General features: G+C 44.1%; 1 pseudogene across 1 annotated transcript in view; it reads left to right on the top strand.

Annotated features, from left to right (window-relative positions):
- Positions 1-1121: 1121 nt before the first annotated feature.
- The window catches only part of LOC308059593 (E3 ubiquitin-protein ligase rnf213-alpha-like), a 65374-nt pseudogene continuing 41590 nt past the window's right edge, over positions 1122-24905 (top strand). Inside the window, exons 1-27 of the transcript XR_013931967.1 lie at positions 1122-1878; positions 2923-3100; positions 4201-4283; positions 4656-4752; positions 5215-5342; positions 6982-7045; positions 7645-7684; positions 8010-8078; positions 8192-8368; positions 8981-9195; positions 9915-10207; positions 12542-12747; positions 13612-13785; positions 14410-14608; positions 15484-15548; positions 15934-16129; positions 16529-16648; positions 16747-16845; positions 17061-17189; positions 17394-17595; positions 18393-18572; positions 20072-20203; positions 20520-21097; positions 22127-22292; positions 22487-22704; positions 23885-24022; positions 24549-24728. The product of XR_013931967.1 is annotated as an E3 ubiquitin-protein ligase rnf213-alpha-like (transcript). The remainder of the gene's footprint in view (positions 1879-2922; positions 3101-4200; positions 4284-4655; positions 4753-5214; positions 5343-6981; positions 7046-7644; positions 7685-8009; positions 8079-8191; positions 8369-8980; positions 9196-9914; positions 10208-12541; positions 12748-13611; positions 13786-14409; positions 14609-15483; positions 15549-15933; positions 16130-16528; positions 16649-16746; positions 16846-17060; positions 17190-17393; positions 17596-18392; positions 18573-20071; positions 20204-20519; positions 21098-22126; positions 22293-22486; positions 22705-23884; positions 24023-24548; positions 24729-24905) is intronic.

The raw sequence follows: 24905 nt of genomic DNA on the forward strand, positions 1-24905 counted from the left end.
CAGGTACAGAAGATCCCATTCTGGCAGAAGGTATCAGAAGTGGTTGTTCTACCACAGGGCATCTATGAGTCCTGGGACCAGGAGTGGGTCTCAGCAGCCAGCTCTGCACGTGCCTTTCACCACCTTGGTCCTGGGGCTGGTCACCAGCCACTCCACACAGGGGCACGAAGCTCAGAAGTGCAGAGGAGTCCCCAGGCTGGGGGCAAAGCCTGAGGAGCACAGCATGGAGACCAATCATCCTGTCCAAGCTGTCAGTGCTCTGGGGCAAAGCATGAGTCGAGCTGGGGGCTGTGACAGTTTGCCTGTTCTGCAGGGCTGGGTAAGGCTGCAGCGGGGAAGATGCTCGCTGCTTGACAGCTCAACATCTCTGTTATTGTGCAAGGTGGGAGCAAGTGCTGGACAGTCGCTTCTTGCCCACAGGCTGCAGTCCTCTTGGTCTTGTTTGCACATCTTGGTTTGTTGATGTGTCAGCGTCCCCATAGTTGCTGAAGCAGCAGTCTTATTGTTGTGCTGATCTTTCAGTCCATTGTTCCTTCTCTTGATCTGAACATGCTTTCTATGGGTAGGGTGCTCCTCCTGGACAGACAAGGTCCAGCTACCATTATGCTCTCCTGAATTTACAAATGCCTCATATTTAATTTGCCTGCTATTCTCTCAGATATTGACAAACTTTCTTTTATTTCTTCCTGAGTCATGGAAGAGGGAATGAAGTAAAACTTGTACTGCAATGACTGGGGCATGGATGGTGGGTGAGGAGGCCAGGTCTCGAGGAAAGGACCTCAAAGTATATGCAGGGGACACTGCAGATCAAGACTCCTTCCCAGCAGTCAAAGCATCTCCCCTGAGCAGCCCCAGGGTCTACTGCCCTCCTGATGGCAGCTTTGCTGGTGGCCTTGGCCATGTTCTTCACCTGGGACTGCTCCACTGTGCTGGGTAGTGGAGCATTGACCTCTGGCTTTCAGCCCCATGTACAAGGACAGAAGGTCATGGCTAGGATCTAGAACAGGGGTCCTCAAACTTTTTAACCAGGGGGCCGGTGCGCAGATGAAGTGGCAGGCAGTCATCTGCGGCTGCTTGGTTTCCCCCTCAACCCCCGGCTTGCGAGGGGGGGGGGGTCTGTAAATACTAGGGGCTGGATTTAGGACCCTGGGGGGCCGTATCTGGCCCATGGGCCGTAGTTTGAGGACCCTGATCTAGAACATCCATTGGGCCAGGGGGAGGCTGAGGGACCATGGACCATGAGGGAACCTATGGGACTAAGACTCATCAAGTATATCTGGGGACTTGTGTAGAAAGACTACACAGGACATGCGGCAGAGATCTCTTGATCCTGAGGACAGCCAGAGCTGGAGAGGGGTGAGGGGGAGAAAGCCCCCAGGTCCCTGGAGACACCAGAGTATTTGTAGAGCTGAGACACCCCGAAGATCCCTGGGGCACAGAGGGATATGCACATGGGGTGGGGGAATACCTTGGGGTAAGGATCCTCAGGACCATGGAGGATCTGTGGGGCAAAGACACCAGTGGAATCACTGGGGAACCCAAGGAATGTGGGAGTGGGTGGCATCTATGGGGCCAAGGCACCCCCAGATGTCACCGGTGCCAGGGGAGGCCAGGGCTGTCCCATGGCATGGCAGGATGGCCACACACCCCAGCAGGGCTCTCACACCCCTGCAGATCCTAACTTTTGTTCTTGCTGAGGAAATTCCACCTCCACCCTGCGACAAGAAGGAAACAAACAAGGCGCCGACGCGTCTTGGATAATTTCTTTCACTTTCCAATGATTACCGAGAAATGGCAGCTGGCAGACCCAGGTGGGTATAAGAGGCTGCGACAGCCCAGTCCGGTGGGGAGATGCACCTGAGGTGGCCACAGCACAAGGTAGGGGCTGGCTCTGGGCCTGGGGACTCCCAAGGCTTTTGCACAGACCTTTTACAGACTTTAAACCCAAGAGAAGCAGGAGGCTTTTGGGGGATATTTCTGTGGGTGCTTTCCCCTGGCAGGGTCTCCAGGGAGCCCCACATCTCTCCTGGGGCTTCATCCACTCTCTCCTGCCTCACTTGGCCCTGGGGCTCACCCTGCAGAGCCTCAGCTGCCTCCGAGCTGCCACTTCCAGCCTCAGATCCACAGGCTGCCTGGGCACCCATGGGGCCAAGAAAGCCTCCCCATCTGGGTGAGGGCAAGGGGGGCTGACCCTGCCCCAGTTTCCCCTGTCCCAGCTCGTGGCCAGGCCAGAACAGGGCACTGGGTCTCCCCATGCACCTGAAGCAGAGGCAGGAGGGTTTACAGCCCTGTTCAAATTGTGCTTTGCTTGCCCATTCCTGCATCTCAGGAGAAATACTTGGCAGGAAAGGAGAAAAAATAATTTTGAACTGTTTTCTAGTTTTGCTGTTTCAGAGGAAAAAAACATAAGTGCAAGCATGGGAAAGGTACTGAACAGGTGTAAAGCTTTTAGAGACCAAGCTAGAGAGAGAAAGAGCTGAGCAATGTGCAGTATGGCTGAGCGCAGTATCAGGGATGAGGGAGGGGAGGACACCAGAAAAAGTGTGAAGCAGGGCACAGAGTCTCCAGGACAGAAACTTCAGCTTTTTTTTGTTTTGCTTTCACAAATTAGAGCTGGACTGAGATGAACTCTGCTCATATAGAAAGTCTCAGTCCATAGAGGTTCCTTAAAATGCATCCATGAAGTCACGTTTCCAGGAAAGGGTGTAAAAAACACCTGATTTTTCCATGCTCCGGAACATTCTCAGAGGCGCTGACAAACCCCTACATGGCTTGAAGACGGATTTGAAATGAGTGAGGCTGCAACCACTAGATGAGGTTCTCTGCCTCACTGCATGGGGCAGGGGTAGGGATGGGGGAGATAAAATGACCAGACCTGGCATTCTCAGGCTGATCTTTATGTTCTTTTAACCTTTCCTTTAGATCTTTAGCTCTGAAGCTGCAAGTCTCATTGCTGAAGTTTTCTCCTTGTCTGCCCCGGTCTGAGCTACTGCAATGGAGGGTGTAGAGGGTGACAGAGAGGGCGAAAACAAAGAGAACCCTTATCCTGTTCCTCCTTCCACAGAGGAAGGCAGCAGTGACCTGCTACATGATAAAGAAGGTAACAGGAAATGTTGTGGGTGGAGATTATGTAAAACAGCCACCAACCGACCCCGGTGTTTATAATCTAGCAGCTTGCTTCTTTATACAGTAAGGAAAAGCCCAGTAAAACAATGAAAGCCTATTGAAGGCTTCCAGCTCCTGTAATGGAGGGTGAATTTTATCCTATGTTTAAAATACCTGAGCATTATTTTTAAGAAAATGTATATAACGCTAATCTCCCATCAGTGCTACCAGGAAAAAAAAAAAAAAAAAGAAAAAAAAAAGCTGATTCGCTTGGTAAAAAGAAAAAGATGGTGAACTCCCTTCAGTCTCCCTAGGCCCAAAGAAAGGTTGTCTGCAAGAAGCAGCACGTCATGTTATGTGACAGCCGGTCTCTTACCCCCCGGGGATTTTGTCACGGAGCCTGCAGAACTAGAAGCAAAAGATGCCACAACTTGCGTTAAAGGCCCTGTAACTAACTTTGTCCCCAGTGGGGACACAGACCCTGCCTTTACATTTCTATGCTGGTCCCAAACAATAGGGAGGAGCAGTGCTGATGCGTGCGATTTTACAGTGCTGTCAGCAGGTGGGACGGCTGGATGAGCACCACATTGCAGGCACAATCTGCTCTTACCACACAATGTAGACACAGGCAAGTTTGGTTCGGGGTGATTTTCCTTGGAAGGGCCAGAAATGTGGCTGAAATTCAGCAGCGGGAATCGAGAGCTTCCTGACTTCATAAAACTTGGTGTAAGCCCTGCCCAAAATGAGATCTACTCGTCGTCTTTTCCATGTGCTTCTCTTTTACCCTTTTCAATGACATTTTCCTTCACTGCACTATTGTTAACTTGTCTCTACTAAATCTAGATAACTGGCTTGGATTAGATATTCCAGCTTTCAGCTGGCTCAGATGAGCCCACTCGCTAGGGTGGAAAGCTGGGCGCTCTGACTGCTGGCTCAGCCCAGACCTTTCAGCAGATTCAAATTGGAAAAGGGGAACATTCTGAAAACAGTTGATGCTCCTTCATTATTAGGAGCAAAGTGAGAGGGCTTGGTATTATTGTAGCAGATATGGTAAAGATAGACACTGTGCTCAATACATGCATTTTCTTGCACCAGGAATGAAATCTGCAGAACTGAAAAGCAACAAGCAGCAACCTCTCGGCACAGACCATCTGACAGCTACCATGCTTGCACCCCAGGTATAAGCTATAGGACCGAACGCTGAGGTGGGAACTCTGCTTCTCTAGGTCCAGGGTGGCCAAGTTACATAATTTATAAGCATCACTTAGCCAGGGTCTGGAGCTGCAGGGGAATCCAGGGATTCCATCCATCCCATATGACCTGAGCTTCACCCTATTTGCTGTCCCACAGAGAAGCTGGCAATATGAGTGGATACTTGCAGGTTGTAGACTGTCTTAACGACAGCTGGCTGGCAAGGGAAAGTAGTTACGAATGAGACAACCACATGCATTAGATCCCCAGAGCTGGAATTCATAGTCCTTCCCTGTGAAACCCAGTCCTCCATAATCTTCTTTGAAGAATGTATCCTGATTTTTAAAATATTCCCAAAGGAAAGCTGCGATACCACTTCATCTCTGGGATTGGTGAGAAGCGAGCCCTCAACCGAATATGACAGCAAGTCCTGGAAGATACTGCCCACCAATTCAGGTACAGCGTGACTGGGAAATATCTTGATGAAGCAGAAAAGGTTAGGAAAACTGAGGCAAAAAGAAGGTCAGTATTCAATCTTAAGGAGTAGAAGGGCATTCCTGCTCTCTCCTATATATTACCTTCCTGCTGCTCCCCTCACTGCCTGTGTTGCAGCATCATTGGTTCACTTCCTGGCTCCTAAGAAGTGAGCCTGTGAGACAAAAGATGGGGCCAGCCCTGGGATTTGCCCTTTGAAGGGAGCACCCCTAAAAAGTGGCCTGGCTGAGACCTCTCCTGGATGATCTTTGCTCTACCCAGTTCTCTGACAAGTTAGTCTGCAGGTTCCTGCAATCAGTGTTTCAGGCCCTAAGGCTTCCTGTGTGCCCCTCTGCTGGCCAGCTGGTGGCTTTGGGTCACAAAGGGAAGGGCAGGCACCAGCAATGGGACCAGGTGGAAACCTTGATCTCACTTTGTGCTCAGCTCCAAATGCTGCAGAGGAAGAGAAACTCCAGGTACACACAGCAAGTGCAGAACTCTTGGGAGATCATCATTCTCAACAGAAGTCATTCTCCCAGTCCACAGATGACACCTCTGTCAGAGCTAACGAGGTGAGTTTTTAATTGGCTATCACTGATGTCCAATGAATATACTCAGGCCAAAAAACTTGTTACAGAAGTCATGCGGTGAGAAAATTGTGCTTTACCTAAGACATTTCACTGGTGACTGAAACCCTTAAACTGAGATATTTAATGCTAAACAAGTTATATGCTGCTTCCTGTCTCACTAAAAAGGCCCCGTTAAGAAGCCTGAGTATCATCCTTGCTTGTTCTTCCAAGCTAGTGATTCCAAAGGGATGCCATGCCCCAGCACAGGGCTCTGGGAATGCTTTTGGGTGGAAGAAGCAGAAACAAAAGGATGGCTCTGACAATACTACAGAGCAGCTTGTACTCTGAAGAGATTTCCATATGGCCATGTCCATTCAATATCCAGTTGTTTTATGTCTTCAGGGTAGTTCTGAGAACTACTTTGACTTTGCCTTCTTTTTAACCACCATCATGACAAATGAAATCAGGTGTCTTTCTGCTTTTTCTTCACCCATATAAAACAAACAAAAATCTAAAGTTTGAGGTCTGGCCTATTTTTTTTCCCATGGAACGAATCCATCATGAGAAAGCAGTTTGGAGAAAGATAATTTCTGCTGAAAGGCTGTTTAATTTTTCTCACATAAAAAGTAAAATCTTTGCTTGAAAATTTAGATTTCCCACTGAATTTTTCTTCATTGATCAAGCCCACTACCAAACTATAAAAGTTCTGGTCTAACAGATTGTATTGATTTATTGCCATGTAGAAGCAGGGTAAAAACTCTGAGTGTAAGTACACCTTCAAATTTCAGAACTTTGTGTGAACATTTGGGCATTACTGGATTAGGCTAAAATATTCTGAGAGGCTGGAATTTCTGTGCTGCCAGTATTCCTGAGACAAACAATATTAGGCCTTACACTGTTTATATCTTTTTCTTGCCTGCTTCAGGAGAAGTTATTCCCTGGCCAGGCCACAACCTTGCTTTGCTTTAACATTGCCTCAAATGCTAGAGTTCTTCCAAAAGTCCTTTGGCACTCACGGAAGCCTGGGCTGATACAGCCCACAGCAGGGAGACTAATTATGGCCATTAGTACACATATTCTTCTCCTTGCTGTGGCCCAGCAATTCCACTCCAGGAAAAGACCCATGCCCAACAAGTCCCAGCATACCAGCAGCAGTCTGCTGTGTCTGAGCTCACAGGGCAAGCATTATTTGAATGCCAGTTCCAGTCAAGTGGAGCTATCAGAAATCAAGGACCCCCAGCATTCAAGGAACTCAGAATGGCTTCTGAGTGGGAATAACACTGTAACTGTTAAAGAGAAAACTCAGTCATGGCTGAACTCCATGGGGACCTCTGAGGACAATGGGTGGAGGCTGTATTTCCCTCCCCTATAGCATGCAGGGTAGCACTGTCACTAGCATGGAGTTTGCAAGGTGACACCTTGAGTTCAATTGCAGTTACGCTGAGATGCAGCTCTTCTCTTCACACTCATAATTTGCTGCATGCAAAGCAGAAACGACAAAAAGAAACACTGGCAGAAAGGCTGAATGGCTTCAGCTCTGCACCATCCCATGCCCTGTGCCTCTTGTGTTGTTTGGACTTCGGTGTTTGAATCAATGCTGGAGTTCTCTTTTTCTTTAATTTTAAAACTTTATTTTTGCAAGAACGAGATCGTGGATCACCAGAGGAGAGAGGAACTGGTAGAGCAAGAAATCTGTAACAGAAGAGGTAACTGATGAGTGTTTTTTAGCATTGCCATCTCTGCTCTAATGTGAATGTGATGCAAACTACTGTGAAGAGCAGGCCTGAGTGTGCAGGTCCTGGCTGGGAGTCAAAGGCTCCTGGCAATGCCACATGATTGTTAGATTGTTAGAATGCCTAGAGGTACTTGGCTTGCTGTCATGAACTACCCGTGGCAAAAGACAATTGATAAGAGAAGCCTCAAAGCTGATTGTTCAGTATAATTGTACATGCTGTCCTTCCACCCATTGTTCCCATCCATAACTCCACCAATGTGGGGTGTGCTAACTGTTGTCCTTAGGCCCATTCTTTGCCCTCACTCTCACCCCCAGCAGAACAGATTGCTCCATGTCACTATCCCCAGTACAAAGCTGTACCAAGCATTGGTGGAGCTTGGCAAGATAGGTGGGAGGTCACACAAGTGGGCTGAGATTTTTGGTTCAAAGACCCAGAGGACCATACCCAAGCTGTGAGGATTTTAACTACAAGAGCTTCTCTCCCATTCCCAGTATGCAACTATCTTCTAGTTTTTCTCAGCCTGGTGCATCTTCTGATGATGTTAACCCAAACATTCTCCTCCCTTGCAGATGAACATGAAAGCAAAGAAAACCTAGGACCCAAGAGCAGGTTTGTTGATGTGGAGACTTATGCTGTGGGGTTTCCCATCAGACCTCAAGGAGCTTGAGATCTGGGTGCTTGCTGAGAAAAGAGCTGTCTTTAGGAGGGGGTTAGCTTTAGTACTGTAAGGCTACTCCACCCTTAAACTCCTTCCTCAATCAGCAGATGGAGATGGAGACAAGTAGAGGCTCTGCAGGACAGGAGTTGGTCTCTGCAATGCCTCTTGGTCTACAGCATGCTGTCTGTATCTGAGTTATTCATACAATAGGTTGATACTTGCATGTAAGCAGCAGGGACCACTGTAAATACTTTATGGTAATCAGGATATTTCCAGGACTGGACGAAATTATGCAGAAGACACTCCTCTTCCCAGAGCTGCAGCCAGAGGCTGGGAGAAATGCATGTGAGTGTTTGAATGATGCCCTGAAGTCCTGAGGTGGATCAGGTGAAGATGGCGACAGAGTGGTGGAAGGCATCTTGATGTGGACCTTACATTATTTCTTTCCCTTCCAACAGCTGCCTGGAGAATCCCTATCTGTCCAATGAAAGACTTCGAACGGAAGAAACAATGACCCTAGAGTTTGTTGCTGTAATGTCAAAAAAATCCAGGTTTTCTGAAAATTCATCCAAAGTCTGTGTTGCTTTTTACAAGCAACCTGGGCAATACCAGGAAATTGCTCTTCTGAAAGAAAGGTAAAAATCATACCTAAATGTATGTTGATGCCACACTTTTCAAAAGCATATAGCTCACTCCAGATTTAGGGTCCCACCCTGGCCTTCAGCTCCAGACAAAGGCACCTAAATGTAGGTATCTGTATAAACGAGTTACAGCATTAAGTCTAACCTCTGTAGGTCCTGCATCAGATCTGCCAGTTCTTCACAGAGGTCTAAAACGTTACAGAGCTTTTCAAATGTCATCAGGTGACTTGCATGAGAGAAAATGGAGTGAGTCGAGACCTCAGTTCTGGTACAGTTGCAGCACTCAACAGGAATATCTCTAGATGTATTTCCCATTCTTTTTAGAAAACTAGGACCAGGGTTGTTCACGTCAAGATGTCTTACCAATTATTTTTATTTCTTTCCTGTCTGACAAACCTTCAAGCTCAGGTCAGATTATCAAGTTTTTGTCTGCCATTACAAAGGCCAGAAGCATTTTGTTGAACTTTGCATTTTGAATGTGAATGTTGGTTGCTCATTCTTGCTGTGTGAACTGACTTGTACAGCTAAAGGCCATCTGGGATTGAACCTGAAGGAAGCTTCTTATGGCATAGTAACTAATTCATCTTCTTCTTTATTCTGTTCTAGAAAAAACCTGATTGTGGGCCAAGCAATAATCCCCATTTCTGACCTACAGAAAGGACCAATTTTTTATAAATATGCTATCCTTAACCAAGTGCACTCAACTGACCATGAGATGAGATTATGTGATTTAGAGCATATATATAAAATGGACTCCAACAATATTGAGAGTCAATTACATCGAGTCATTAACATTCCCAAGGAAGAGATCAAAGCAGATGGTAAGTGTTATACTTTCTTCAAAGGCAGACTGTAAGAGTGAAATATGACCAACAAATCCTTGCAGGCAGCAGGTGAACTTGAACGCTCCCTTCTTTTGCTTTGCAGTAGGGCAGCCCCTGCTTCCTACAATGGAAACATTGTTATTGTGGGGATTTTTGATACATAGGCTTATAGGCTTTTTATTTAACACAATTTATTGATATTGATAGGCTTATAGGCTTTTTATTTAACACACAAACTGATTCTTTATGTAACACAAACACAAACTATTCTGCAAGGAGTGCTTAAGTTATTTAGCTTTTTCCCAGAATAAATTCAGGCTTTTCATTGTTGGGCAAAGAGTGTGTAACGAAGCCTTGAATACCTTTGCATTTACCATCAGGCCTTCAGTTGCCATTCCAGAAGGGTGCAGGTGAGCTGGAGGACCAGTGTGAGATCTGATGTTTTGAATATGCCAGGATAACTGAAAAAGTAGGCACGTATTGTTAGGGCAATAGAATCAACCACGGGCTGTGCACACCAGACTCTAGATCTAAAGTACAGGTGAGATATCTAGGGATGAATAAGCACGGTGAGTTCTGTGCATCAGTGGCTCAGTTATGGCTCAGCTGGGCTTGGCATTCATATAAAGCAATTGGTATCATTAGCTCAGAGTCAGTTTAAGACTAACCCTTTATAGGTTTGAAGGTTCATTCACAAACCTTGATTTCCTCCCCAGGGACATGGACCATTTTTGAAAACATGAAGTGCTATTTTCACGAGGAGAAAAAAAGTTGCTTCAAATACTTGTCTTCCTTCAAACTTTGGTCTTCAAATACATTGCCTCAGAAGTCAGTCAACTTCAGTATTATAGAATACCTTGCAGATGAATTTCTCTGGCCCATCAGGCTCCAGAATAACTTTAAGACTATAGAAAGAAAACTGAAGATCTACACAGAGACCTTCAAAATTTATGTTGGGGATGCTGTGAAAGGCAAACCGTATTTTCCAACTGATCTTACTGAGCAAGTGGTAAGTATACACCAAGCCAAAGTAGCAAGTAGCTCTCAGGTAGACAGACTCATGAAGAGAAATTTCTGCAGCTACCTCTAATTCCATGTAGGATTCTGAACCACAGCCAGAGAACATCAAAAGGCTGGACCTTATTTTCATTGCTTTTTCCAATTTTGGGGTTGGACCCAAAGCCTGGTGAGGTCAAAGGAGATCTTCTATTGGAATCAGACCCAAATGGTGTCATTTGTAGAACTAGCTTTGAGGCTGATCCATGGAAATACTACCCTGTTTTTGAGAATCCTGCATGGAAAAAAAAAATTACATGTAGTTATGTTCTGACTTCAATATCTGATTTTAAAGTCTAAAATTAGAGTCCAATTTGACTTTTTTCTCAGGGGTATGAACGAAGGGTAGGATGCATTTTAAGGAAGCAGACACCTAAAATGAAATTGGCATACTAAAAAATAACTGGGTGCATACATGATGAATTTCTTAGCTCCTGTTGTAGGTGCTGAAAAGTAGTCAATAGAGTCATTGAAGGACTGGAGAGAGAGTCAACCATTCAGTAGGCACTGATGTTCAGTCAGAGGAATGGCCTACCAGTCCTTATCAACTACAATGATGGATCCTGTCTGGGCTGAAACTGCTTCTTTCAGGGTTTTACTTTCCTGGGATGAGAACCACTTTCAGTGTGAACAGGTCCATCTGAGCAAGCTCCCCCTCCCCAGTTCCCTTGATTACCAGCAGAGACTGATCTGCAAGGGACAAAGGGGAAGCTGTTTGTCTTATCCTAAGGTGGACAGGTGGGATTTTTCCCTAGGCACATCCATCTCTTGCCATGGATGGAGTGGGAATCCTGGAAAAAAGTTCGAAGTCAATATTCTCATTGTTCATGGAAGTGAATCCCTTCCCTGCAAATACAATAAAAAGCCAAAATCTCCATGGCTAACAGAGACCACTGATGTCTCCTCCCATCCCAGCATGGCTTCTAGCTGAGATGGTACTAGGTCTGGATGGGATGGAGTTAACTTTCTTCATAGCATATGGTGCCGTGCCTTGCATTTGTGGCTAAAAGCTGGAAGAGTGTTGATAACATGAATGTTTTGGCTACTGCTGAACAGTGCTTGTACAGCGTCTAGGCTTCCTCATTCTGCCCACTCCCCACAGTAAGTATGCTGGTGGTGGAGAAGAGGCTGGGAGGGGACATAAGCAAGACAGCTGACCCAAACTGACCAAAGGGGTATTCCATATCATATGATGTTGTCCTCAGCAACAATAGGTGAGACTGATGAGGAAGCAGGGATGTTCATAGTTATAGCTTTTGTCTTTCCAAGCAACTGTTACGCATGCTGAGACCCTGCCACCCAGAAAGGAGCTAGAAATCTTCATGCCAATGAGAAGTAGCATATTATTTTTTCTTTTTGCTTTGCTTACGTGCACAGCTTTTGCTTTCCCTATTTAACTGTCATCCTCTGTTCATGACTCTTCTCACCTCCCTTGTGTTTTCACCCTGGCCCACAAGAGGAGATTTGGTGAGAAGCCTTGTGGGTGTTGGGCTGTTGGCCAGGCAAAACCCACTAGTGCTGTTCATGAGCTGAGGTGCCACATCCACCTGGCATAGTCTGGGGCTTGCCTCAGAGGGAGTCAGCAGGGTATATCCAGAAGAGAACTAGGTGCCTAGGTTACAGTCAACTAGGTGCTGATATTGTCTTACACTGTGGATGTATCCTAAGAGGTCACACACAGTGGAAAGTTTGAAATACACCTGGGCTACTCAGGATGTAGAACAATGCCTTGCAAGTCACCCACAGGGAAATCTTAGTGAGAGGAGTTGAGTGACGGGTGCTGCATCTGTGTTTAGGTGAAAGTGTTTATCTGCCCTTTGGGTTTCTCAGTCATGGAGTTATGTTATACTCCTATACTAAGCTAGACCTCTGAACGAATCTCCATTATTCCTTTTTATTACCTTTGATTTGCCAGCTCAGCTGGGAGACTGAAAATCTGTTTGCCTATACTTCATCTGTGGTAGAACTTGAGCATCCTAGAACAGGTGGCTAGTATGGTCCTAGTGCCGGAGTGGATTCAGCACACAAGATCTGCTTGGTCAACTTCTGACAGCCAGGAGAACATTCTCCTTGGGCAGTAGGACACTATGGAAGCTGAGAAATTTCTTAGCTGTTGCAAAGGCAGGAACCTGTCTTTAATTAAGTGGTCTAACTGCAAGGCTTTTGCCTCCAGATAATGTTTCTTAGCAACTTCCATCTTCCATCCTCCTTCCTGAACCCTTCCTAGCTCTTCAAGTAAAACTGTCTTGTCAGTCTTGGTGAAACTCTCCTTATTCTCATTTTCCAGTTGCATGGTAACATGATAAAGTTCATGGACAAGATCCTTGAATTGCTGGAGACAGAGGAGCATAAAGATGATGGGCTGCTTTTTGCCTTACACACTTCATTTCATTATAAAATCCCACTAAGCAAAGAAGTAATCATCAAGATTGAAAAACTCTTCCAGGGCATCGGCCCGTTTCAAGACAAATTCAAGTACCTGAAAGGAAAGAGGTAATTAAAAGTGCCATCCTACTTTCTTGAGTTACAGATCCTTCTGTAGCCATTCAGTTGATTGGTCCATTTCCTCTATGAAGAAATTATGTGAAGACAGAGGTAGAATGTCATTCCCCAACACTTTCCCCTTCACTTCAGTGCTTCCTAGCTGTATTTCTGCCACTGGCTGCCAAAACCTGTGAAGCCTGTCCCCTCTGCCAGGTCTCCAATGGAAGGAGAGCTGCAGGTCCTGTATTTGGCAGGCAATCTCTTTGGTTTGAGATTCAGACCCTTACATTTATGCACATCTGTAGGTGTCTGGGCTTTTGTTATAAACTTTGGAGATACAAGACTCAGGTGGGCATCTGTGTTGCTTTAGGTGCCATTAGCTATCTCATCAAGGCACCTGCTTGGCAATTGGAAAGGATTTTTATCTCCCAGAAGTTCTGGTTCATATCTGAAAACCCTGCAGGTCTACCTTAGATGTCCCAGACACCTCAAAGAGAATTAAACACTTCTGCATAGACAGTTGGATTGAGCCTTACAAAAATGGAGATATTAGACCAAAGATTACTATATTCTGTCATGCTGTTTTGATATAACCTATAGAATTTGAGTTCTTTTGATTTTCCTTTGCTACATACAACTTACGGAGGGAGATTGTTACGGGAAAGCTGGGTGGGATTCATTTGTTGTACATGAATGTCTGCTGATAAGGCTTCTAGAAGCAAGCTCTTGCTTTTTTTCACACATCTTCATGCAACTACATGTTGGCAAGATGAATGCCATTGGGTCAAGGGGAAAGGTTCTTAGGAAACATCGTAAGAAGTGTTTATGGGAGCTCTGACCACTGACGGAGATTTTTGGTGATTTTCTTTTCAGCAAATACGTTTCATCTGTGAAGGGAATTTGCTTAAGTAATAAAAATGACACCTTGTGGATTTGGCTGATTCCATTGTTATACGCAATCACAGAGAAGACAGAGGATACCTTTTTTTCACAAACCATTCCCTTACAACATTTGTTGCAGCTGAGAAATGATGAAGAGAAGCAGAGGTAGGTTTGAAAGGGATCCATCAAGGCTGGATCAGGGAAATAAGCTGTTCTACAATTGAAGTATTTTTGCATTGCTTTTGCTTGTGTACTTCTAACCACCAGAAAATTTGTGTTTCTTCCCTGGAATACAAGCCTTTGCCTTTCTCACACATCCTACTCCTGTCCTGGGCTCTTGACTAGATGAGGAGGGTGTTTGAAGGTGAATGGAGGAAGGGGAAGACTAAGCTGAGGACTGTGCAGTCTCATTCAGACAGCTTGTTGTGAGTGGCTTTAGGGAGAGAACTATCCCTTGATCCTCATTTAGGTGTTGTTTCACAGGGAGAAAGGTGGATTGACCCCAAAATATCCTATCTGCAGGCAAACTGTACAGGGAGCAAAGGCATATATGTGCACTCACACAAGTTTCAAACACAGACTTCCTTCTTTAAAAGCCTCAAAAAAAAAAAAAAATAGTCTTACTGTGTAAATTCACTTGCTATAAAATCCCAGATATCCCATTCAGCATCCAGCAACCTATTCTTTAAGCCCAGTGCCATGTTTGCCAGCTGCAGGAAAACATAAGACAGCACAAAGTGCTTCCTGATACTCCAAAATTCATCTGCTGCTGATGGTCCATTTTCATAGGAAAGTCATGGCGATGATAGAGATTCACAAGTCATTCATTGAAAACTGCTTTCCTCTGGCAAAGACAGTCTTGGAGATGTTGGCACTGGAGAAATTCACCAAGGACTCCCTGCTCCAAATCAAGGTTCCACCTCAGCTCTTCCTGGATACTGTGTACCAACGCATTGTTAACATCGTGTCTAAACCATCCCAAGTGCATGTAAGGCAATCAGACAACATACACAGTAATAGATCGATTTCTTGTTACTGTTTCTTTCCTAGGCTATGGAAAGTTGTGCAATTTTTTACAGGTGAGCCAGAAAGCCTCCTTGGCTCCTGAAGAAATTTTCAACAAATCCAAAAGGGTTGAATCATAGGACCCTGGAATAAGAGCTCAATACAATACCCATGTTTTGAGAGAAGTGGCAACAGAGAAATGGCAAGGGGATCTCACTGGTTTTTGGCCTCATTGGAAAAATGGCTAGCAAATGCTGTATTGAGTGAATTTTAATTAGAAACTTTAAGCCATTTTTATATCCTGTCCCCAAAAGCAGCATGCAAAATGAACTCTGTGGAGATCAAGCCATTGAAACTTTGTTTAAAGCTGGAAAGGATGAAAGAAGGAAGTTAAAGATCTAACTTGCATTTTGAGGGGAATGATTATTTTTAAATCAAAATTTAGTTTGTTTGTGGGATCCTACTTCCTGCCATTCTCACTTATGTTTTGACTAGGCTGTTGTAGCATCCTCTGAGGCCCTGGAGAGGAATTCCACTTAAAATCTACTTTTTTATGCTTATTATAGGATTTACGCCCAACACGCTCTAATTTGCACTTGAAAAAATCTGATCTAAGCACTCCCACACCATCCTCCAAACTTCAAAGACCTTGGAGACATGTGGCTTCTGTGGGATCTAAAGCAATTGTTTTAATAGCAGCTAGATCTGCCTTTCCATCTGGAAGTACTGGGCTTTTGGGCAGAAAAAAAATTCTCATAAGGTCCCACACTTACCAGTTTTCATAGGATACCACCTCAGCTATAGGAATAGAGGTGTTTTCACAGTTGTTTTCAGTGTATGTTTTTACCCTCTATTCAGGAAAAGGATTTGAATGGAGTTGTGGACAACATTGCTGAAAGGATGGCATTCTGGTTCAAGGACTTGTAAGTGCTAACCTTTTAAGAGGAGAAATACTGGGACAGGTCTGTAGAGGAGGTGAGAAGGAATGGCTATACTTGCAGTTGAGCAGAACAAGGGAGGTTGTAGTAATTTTCTTTGTTAGTTGTATGTCACAATCTTTTAAACCCTTCTGGGGCTGAAGAGTATATGGGAAGGAGTTTCACCGGGGAACTTGTCCTGTCAAACAGTCTACCTCCACCTCACCTTGTGGGATTCAGCTCCAAATTCAGACACATAAGTGGCTGTGGTTGGCAGAGACTGCGTAGCATTGTCCAGCAAATAGACAGTTAACCTTAAGTTTGTGTTGACTGTTATTCAAATGCTATTAGAATTAGGCAAGGAGTGTACTGTGCTTTCCTCTGTCCACAGGTGCCTGCCACAGGGTTCCAAGCAGCTGATGAAGCCCACACATGAGGAGGATATCTTGCCATGTCTGAATTCAACTTACGCGTTGCTTTTATTTTCCTTAAAGCACAGTTATGCAATGCCTATTAGCTTGATAATGTCACTGCTACGGATACTTGACATGTTTGCTGAAAAATCAGATGTGTTGCAAGAAAATCAGGTAAAACCAACACCCATAGCTTTCATGAAGACACATACCCATATCTTTTCATGAGAAGGGCCAGGATTTCAGGTTTGCTTCATTCAGGCATGCCCAACTCTTGGAGTGACAGCAGAGTATGTAGCTACCTTTCTCAGTTACTTATTCTAACACTGTCGGAATTTGTGCTGGTGCAAATGAGGAGGGTGTGCATGAACAGAGAGGTGCAAAGAAAGATGGTAGTATCTCAAAGTCTGCCAGCCATTTTTTTTCTTGGAGACCCTTGATAGTTATGGGAAGAACTTCATTTTCACTCTGTACGCAGTAGTTAAGAATCAAAAGCTAGAGTGAAAATCTGGCTCTCCTTGCCAATTCTCTCTCTTTTTTTTTTTTTTTTTTCTATTTATTTTATTTTCCAAGGAATTTCAGCAGTTTATCTCAGAAAGGTTCAATGAGTATGCAGGTTACATCAAGGAGTGGCTGGGAAAATCCTTGTTCAGACCACTCATGGGAAATAAACAGCTCCTGGAAACTGTCAATGTGAGTAGCAAGAACCCACAGAAGGGATAATCACCCACCCTGAAAGGTCTATCTATACCCTGAGGCCCAGGTGATCAGCTTTGCTTTTTTTGCCACAGGTGTGCCATGAGCTGTTCTCATTTAAGATCCTCTGTGTGGAATGGACTCAGAAATGGCAAAGCCTGATATACAGCATGGTAGAAAGTTGGCTGGAGAAAGTAAGTTATGGTTACTTAACTCCAAGCAGGAAGGGGTGATGCTCAGACTTCTCCTGATCCCAGGATGCTCTGTTTTGTCCCAGTCAGTGTTTGGATGATGAGGGCTGAAGCAGTCAGCTCCTTGCTAGTGTAGAAGCCTCCTGCACTGTGAGAACCCAATGATATTTGGCAAGGCCCCAGAAAAAAAATGCAGCTTAAGTATTTCCTTCTTGCAGGTAGATAACAGAAAACGTCTGGACCTCTACTTGGAATTCATGAAGAAGGACAAGTGTTGGAATACAAATCTGGAGAGCTGCTTTACAGATTGTGTCATTCAAAATATTAAACACTTTATGAAAAGTGAGGTATGGAGTTTCCCTCTAAATAGCAATATCCCTTCTTGCACAGCTGGGAGTCTCTACCTACTGTCACACCGAGCTGACCTACCTTGCTAGCTGTAATCATTTGGCCTGCAGTGGGTTAATGGAGTGGGAGAGGAATTTTCTGTAAAGGTACAGGTTCTGCAAAGCTTATTTACAACTAAGAGGATAAATTTCTTGTCCTTACAGGAGCCCATCTTAGGAAAACTGGCTTCCGAAGTCCTCAAGAGAGACAGGTCAACGGCTAGGAAAGTGCTTTCTGCTGTTGCTGAGAAAATATTCTCAGACAAGATGAGCATGCTGGAAAATGTAAGCTTTGTTGACACCAGAGAAGCAGTTCTCACAGAGACGCTCAGCTCTCCTGTGACCTGTGATGTCCTCTATGCTGTCAGTGAGTTTCCCACAGAATGGCTTTTTTAAAATTCTTGTTTTAGAAGTGAGCTTTGGTGGGCTCTGAGAGCCAAGCAACATCTGATGCATGTTTCACTAAAATCCCACACCAAACAAAAGTTCAACCATGGACCTGGGTGTAGTTTCTGATCAAGTTCTTTCTTTTGCTAGAAAGGAATATGAGGCTTCAGTAGCTCTGTTCAGAGATCTGCCAAGTTTATTGGCAATGCAAAATGGAAGAGGCAAAATAATCACGTATCCTGGAAAAATTATGTTTCATTTCAGAAACTAAGAAGAATCTCAGTTTCTTTTTGCAGTTGAAATGGTGTTTTGTTGCACATTCATGGGAGGTGTTTCATTTTCTAAATAAAAATATGGGTATTAAAATAAATTACTCTCTGACAATGAAAAAAAGTAACAGAAATGTTAATTTTGAAACACCCCAGAGGTTTGTCTCAGACATGAAGGAGGTTTATAACCAAATCTAGGCCAGAGTCCTCAAAAGACACATTTTGTTTTCCATGTACCTGAAACAATTGAAAAATGCTATTTTACACTGACTAAGAAAAATGCAACATTTTTGCCAAATGCTGGTGTTGGCCACCTAAGTGGAAAACAACCAAATCTGTCCGGTTCGCAAAGGTGGCTATAACAGATCCCCTTGCTATTCATGCCTTGGAGGTGGGGTGCTGTGAAGCTGCTAGCTCATCTTGGGGATGTATGTTAAAAAGGAATCTAGTGGGGAAACTGCTTCTTTTGAAATCACTGCTCTATCACTAGATTTCATCTATTTTACAGAAAAATCAGAGCACAAGCTTCAAAGTCAGATCAGTGAAAAAGTAAAAATCCTGCTTTCCCAGTTTTCTGATTTCTTCTACAATCTGAAGCACCAAGTTTTCTCAGGAGACATCTCCTGCAATGTACTGTCCATCATCTTGCAGCATCAAGAGCAATTTCAGAATATACTGTGCATCTGTGGTAAGCTCACAGTTTCCAAATTTATTTCCCCAAACGGTAGTTCCATGTGGTGTGTTTTCCCATGCAATGGGGCAAATAGAAAATATATCCATTGCAAAAGTATATAAAATACAAAGAAACCAAAAAATTATCTGCAAGAGAACAAACACAAAGGCAAAAAATATGAAAGCTGAATATAGGCAAGATTTTTAGAAGGACAGAAAGCCACGCTCTTCTCTGTACAATGGATAGCAATTAAAATATTGAAGTGTTCTTATGATTTATTTAGAGAATTCTATTTGTGGTGTTAGAATCACAGAAGGTTGGGTTGGATGGGACCTTTAAAGGTCATCTAGTTCAACCCTCCTGCAATAAGCCTGGACATCTTCAACTAGATCAGGCTGCTCAGAGCCCGTCCAACCTGACCTTGAATGTTTCCCAAGACAGGGCATCTACCAGCTCTCTGGGCAACCTGTTCCAGTGGTTCACCACCCTCATTGTAAAAAATGTCTTCCTTACATCTAGACTGAATCTACTCTCTTTTAGTTTAAAACGATTACCTCTTGTCCTATCACAACAGGCCCTACTAAATAGTCTGTCCCCAAGACCCATCCAAGTATTAAAAGGCTTCTATAAAGTCTCCCTGGAGCCTTCTCTCCTCCAGACTGAACCACCCCAAGTCTCTCAGGTTGTCTTCATAGGAGAGGTGCTCCAGGCCTCTAATCATTTTTGTGGGGCTACTCCATGTCTTTCCTGAGCTAAGGACTCCAGAGCTGAACACAGTACTCCAAGGTGAGGTCTCACCAGAGTGAAAAGATGGGCAGAATCACCTCCCTCAACCTGCTGGCCAGACTTCTTTTGATGCAACCCAGGTCACAGTTGACTTTCTGGGCCGAAAGCACACATTGCCTGGTCACGTCCAGCTTTTCATCTGACAGTACTCCTAAGTCCTCTGCAAAGCTGCTCTCAATCTTTTCATCCCCCAGCCTTCACTGATACCAGGGGTTGCCCCAACCCAGGTGCAGGACCTTGCACTTGGCCTTGCTGAACCTCATGAGGTTCACATTTTGAACTCGTCCAGGTCCCTCGGGATGGCAACTCATCCCTCAGGCATGTCAACCACACCACTCAGTTTAGTTTAGTGGATTTAGGTTTTATTTTTCTGTTGTTATTTATGCTGATTACAGAATAACCTTCAAGATCACAGGCCAGTTTCAAAATAAATCAAGTAAATTTTACAAAACCTGGAAGAAATTTCTTTCAAATTCTTCTGCAATAATAATCTTTATCCATGTGTTTTAGGCTTTGGCAGTGGTCACATCAGAACAGCTCCGGATTGATACTGCTGCTTTTAGATCCAGCGACACTGCCTTTGTGCAAACTCAAGCTTGTGTTTGTTTTTTTTTTAACAGCAATGGTTATGTTTCTAGAAGCTCTTCTCTCTCTCCAAATGATTTTCTCAAAAATCCTTTATATCTGGAGGTCTGGGCATGGGTGGTTTTGTTTGTTTCTTTCCTCAGATTCCTCTGTCTCCAGCTGTATAGCAACAGTGCTGGAAGTCAGAAAGGAGGAATATGCGCAACTGGAAGAGCAGAAGCAGCAGAGACTCTCATTTCTACATCTATGCAACAGCATAGGGGATGTGATAAGAGGTACCATACCATTCTATTTGAGAGGATTGGACTGCCTATATGGTTTTTGAATGGGAACCTGTCTCCTGAAATAAAGACCTGGTAGCAAATCCTCCAGGAGATTTTACCCCTTGTTTGTTTTGGTGTTGATCTTGGATTCAGTTTTTACCCAATAACTTTGCCACAAAGACAAATACACATCTCCCCCTGCCACACACGCCCACACCCCTGCCGCTTTGGTGTTGCAGTCAGGTTCAAAATATTTCCATGCTTTGAGAGCAAGTGTCTTTCTAGCTGGAGAAATGGACTGAATTTTTCTTGTTTCCATCTTATTTAGTGGATAGAAGAGCTGTGAAGAAAAGCATCAGAAAAAGAGGATGTTTTAAGGATCAGATGTCTGTAAGCAGATTTTCTAACAATGGCAAGAAGAAAGCTCCTGAATTGCACTTCCTTTCTAAATACAGTGACATGATGAAAAAAATTCATATCTTAAAGGAAAGCAATTATTTTCAAAGACTTTGGAAGCAAAAAGCAGAAGAAATCAAAGCCAGAATCCCTGAAGAGAAAATTCTCTTGATAGAAGATGTGCAAGAAAATATTTATAAGCCAGCTGCTGCAGACTTTCAGGGTACCTATCTGGCCCTCAAAGACTTTTCCATCACCCTTGGGAATTTGCAGAGCCATTTGGAGAAGCAGTTAACAAATGAGAGTCAACTTGCAAAGGAGTTTAGAATTATGGAGATGAGTGAAGGGAAAGGGAGTGGAAAAGCTGCCTGGGTAGATGCTGCAGTTGAGAAAATTAAAACCTACCTGACCCTGTCTACAGTGGTGAGCACTGCCAAGATGATTGATGAACTGCGGAAGACACTTAAGTTTAATGGAAATTTTCAGATTCTCGACGACTTAACAAAATACGTAAGTAGGACACACATGAATATCTTATACTGAGTGCTCTTGTGGCTTCTGTGTTGGCAGGTCTGAATGGGGGACCTCCGCTTTTGTGTCTTAACTTTTAACTAAATCATACAGGACACAGTGGATGGAATTTTTCTTCTGGGATATAGATGTCACTGTTGTAGCAGTGTCCCTTTTAGCCTGGCACCTTTATAGTGGAGTAAGTGGAGTCAGGAATGTGATTCAGCTCACCCCTAGTCAGACTCCTGCTTGTCCACAAATGAGTTCCCAGTGCCATTAAAGATGCCCAAAGGCATCTGAGGCAACTGTGCGAGGTGGATGGATGCAGGCATCTGTGCATCAGCACCCAAATTCTGCATCAAGGGATCCGTATCAAGTGATTTGGAATAGACAGGTAAGTATTCTTTTCCCCAACCTCCATGGAAAGTTTCTGGCAGAACCAGGAATTAGAAACTCCAGGAGTTAAATAACAGATCCCAACCAAATATTCTCCACCAACACCAGCAATTCTTCCTTTGGCTTCCACATGTTCTTTATTGCAGATTTCCAATTCTGATTGCTCCAGTCCTGTAAAAGCTAAAATGTTATATTTTCATAACCTTGTTATTATGGTAGCAATGATGGGGCACTGCAAGTGTAACTCCCAAGGAGCAGATAGATACTCTGTAACATTTTGTACTCTGGATAGCTTTCCATGTTTCGTACAGGTTTCCCCAGAAATTTAAAATTTGAGCAGACCTTTTAAATTTTGTGGAAAGGTCCTTTTAGTGATCAGGACTTCAATGCAGATGTCAGACAAGTTTTATATCATAACTCTGTGCCTCTGCTGCATGGACTTGTACTGAAATAACCAGACTGGGTCTATTACATAGATTGGATGAGAGCAACAGAAGTCCCTGGGGAGCTGGCCCTTTGGAAAAGACCCTGAGTGGCTGATGAAACTTTGATGTGTGGGGTGGAGGCAGAGGTTAGTTTCCCTCTTCTCTTACCAAGGGACAAACATCAGTATGTCTTGGGGTTTTTTTGCAGGAAGAGGTGGAATTTAGGAATAAGACACTTGATTGTATGACCCAGGACTTAATGAATGTGAAAAATAGTTTGAGCAACCTTCCAGAAGCGGTGCTGGATTTTTTGAGGGAACTTCTTGAATGCACAAGGAAAGGCTTTGTCTCCTTGATCAAAACCATAATAAAAGGTGAGTTATACTGGAATGTAATAGAGTCATCAGATAAGAGCCATAATAGAAAGGGATCAGTTAATCCCTACTTGTCACAACAGCCAGAGGCATTGTATTAATCAACAATGTGAACTCCTCAACTATGAAGCTCCTCAACTATGCGTTTCGGATTTTGATTTTATCTTTTTTTCTTTTTTCTTTATTATTTACAGACAAAACGGAAATCCCTGCATTTGTGGAGCTGGCCTCAATTTATGCAGGTGAAAATGACATAGATATTGACAAAGTGCAGTTCTTCCGTGATGCCGTGGCTGCTTCAGCACCCATCATATTTGACCTGGGACCCACATCTGGATTTGAACATTTCTCTGCAGCCCTGTCATTCATCAGTGAAGCCACTGCAAAAGACCATAATCTGCCCAAGAAGCTGGTGAGTCTACAAATCCCTTGTTCCAAAATTACTCGCACTTGTACTAGAGGAATTAATTGCCAAAGTCTGGTGCCATGCCCTGGGGGAGTCAAGACATCCAAGTGGGCATAGCAAATATGACGTAAAATTTATGAGAAATTGTCATGGTTTAACCCCGGCCAGCAACCAAGCCCCACGCAGCCACCCGCTTACCCCCCCTCACCCAGAGGGGTGGGGAGGAGGATTGGAAAGGGATGTAAAACTCAAGGGTTGAGATAAGAACAATTTAATAGGTAAAGCAAAAGCCGTGCACACAAGCAAAGCAAAGCAAGGAATTCATTCCCCACTTCCCTGGGCGGGCAGGTGCTCAGCCACCCCCAGGAGAGCAGGGCTCCATCATGGGTAACGGTTACTCGGGAAGACAAACGCCATAATGTCAGATGTCACCCACCTTCCCCCTTCTTCCCCCAGTTTATACACTCAGCATGATGTCATATGGTATGGAATACCTCTTTGGCCAGCTTGGGTCAGCTGTCCTGGCTGTGTCCCCTCCCAATGTCCCGTGCCCCTCCAGCCCTCTGGCTGGCAGGGCCCAAGGAACTGAAAAGTCCTTGACTTAGTACAAACATCAACCAGCAACAACTAAACCCCAACATTTTTCTCACATCATAGCCAAAACACGTCACTGTACTAAGAAGAAAATTAACTCTATCCCAGCTGAAACCAGGACATAAATCTATGCTGTTTGGGACTGAAGTTCAGTAAGGACACCTTAAAAGACCTCACATGTCTCTGTGAGGGCAAATGGAGGAAACCCATTAGGTGTCATGTGCAGAATACAGTGAATCCAATGCTCTGTATTTTGGGAAAGTCTAGTCTAGCACTGTCTTGCATAATCCTCTCCACAGAAACTCTAACATCCTACTCGGGGTACCATTTAACTGACTCCCTTCCTCCAAATTGCCTAAAGACTGGCAAAGAACAGCAGCTTCACAAAATACTTATTCACTGGCTTTGGCTTTCGGAAAGCTTATCAGGTAGATGCAGATTTGGGTGCAACAGCTATGCTTTGTCTCTTTCAGGTGCAGCAGGCACAAAAAAAAACCCATTCTTACCAAAATCGTTCTTACAGAGCTGACAAATAGGTATTAGCTTTCATTCTGTTGTGAAGTTTTTTGTGTTGCTTTTTATTTTTTAACAGAAAGATTCTTGTGATAACAGAGAGTGGATACAGATGGTTCATGATTCTTATGGCTCTATAGAACGTTCCTCAATCTCTCAAGCCAGAGACATAAACAACAGAGGGATTTTTATCATCTCAGCACCTCAAAAATTCAAGGTAATGGTTCTCCACACTGAAGAGTGCTTTCCAGTGGGTTGTTTCTGCCTAAAGACATTAATATCCTTGAAATTCATTTCCAAGGAGTATGTCAGATAGCAAATAGATCTCTAGTAAGGTTTGAAAGAAGCACAACCTTGTGTCACATTTTCCATTAATCCTTGGTTGTTTTCAAGGCAAAACAGACTTTTTTTATCCCCAGGGAGGAAAAGAAGCAATATTTTAATGCAAAAAATAACTTATCTGCTCACTGAGAAAGTAAAAAAAGGAAAAGGAAAGATTTAAAATGAGAACAGCCAACTCCATTTTTCAAGGAAAATGGTGCTTGCAGCACTCCCTGAAAGAGTGAGCCCTGCACAACAGAAGAGGGAAGGAATGATACACATCTTAAGACACAGGAAAATTTAATGTTTGGCTGTGATATGCAAGAATGTACTACTACCATTCTTAAAGGGCCATTGCACAAGGATGGGGAATTACACAGAAAAGAGGCAGAACGAGGCTGATCCTGTTACCTGCTTTCTAGGCTACCCTTGAGGACTGTGTTTCAGTGCTATTACTGAAGGATGCCACAGAGGAAGCATCTCAGACAGATCAGAAGGCTAAAGGATACAGTCTGGCTCAGCTCATAGAGCTTCAGAACAAGCTTATGTTGGTCACCACAAAAGCTGAGCAAGGCGGAGAGGAGGCAAACCGCTTCCTGGAGGTAAGCCACAATGCAACACCAATATGTGCTTGGAAAACAGCCCATAAGGCTTGGGGAGTTTTGCTAAAATTATTTCATGGAGACATCCTTGGCCTTCAGCTCTGACTCTTCAGGAACAGAGGTACCGATCTTGTGTGTAAGGCAAATTATAATTACAGCCTTGCAAGCTGATGGTGG

This window comes from Falco punctatus (assembly GCF_963210335.1).
Source record: "Falco punctatus genome assembly, chromosome: 2".
Lineage (NCBI taxonomy): Eukaryota > Metazoa > Chordata > Aves > Falconiformes > Falconidae > Falco > Falco punctatus.